We start from the raw sequence: 585 nt of genomic DNA on the forward strand, positions 1-585 counted from the left end.
GCCTTTGGACAGATGTCCACCACCCCTCCCCCACAGTTGCCAGCAACTGAAATAAACTTTCCTTTTCCCCAACCTGGCCCATTTACTGTCTTTTGAGAGGTGAGCAGCCAGACCCCCTATGCATACCTTTTGGTAACAGCATCCGATTCTTTACTCCCATACCATACAACCTAACATTCTGAACATTTCTGATAAAATTGTCATGCTATTATACCATTAATTTTCTTGTGGACAAATATTGTGACAGAGATAACATGAACATCTCAAAGAGATATACTACTTTTATTTCAGTAAAATCAGGATCAGTCTCATTTTACTATCAAAGTTTGTTCAGGTCATATATAATCTTTTCAATTTAAGCCAAATTAAAAAAAAAAAAGACCAGCCAACCCAGTTCATTATAAAGTTCCCTGTATGCTACAGATTCTTATAACTGACTTTCATTTGCCTTTTTGCAGCTTATGTGTGAATACTAAAACGAAAACATCCTGTGAAGAAAAGTGGCTTTAGATTATGAACTCTATTCAAAAATGGCTTAAAATGTCCTGTTCTGGACAAAGATTAAGAATGTAAAAATCAAGAGTT

This window comes from Bison bison, unplaced genomic scaffold (assembly GCF_000754665.1).
Source record: "Bison bison bison isolate TAMUID 2011002044 unplaced genomic scaffold, Bison_UMD1.0 scf7180017845361, whole genome shotgun sequence".
Classification (NCBI taxonomy): Eukaryota; Metazoa; Chordata; class Mammalia; order Artiodactyla; family Bovidae; genus Bison; species Bison bison.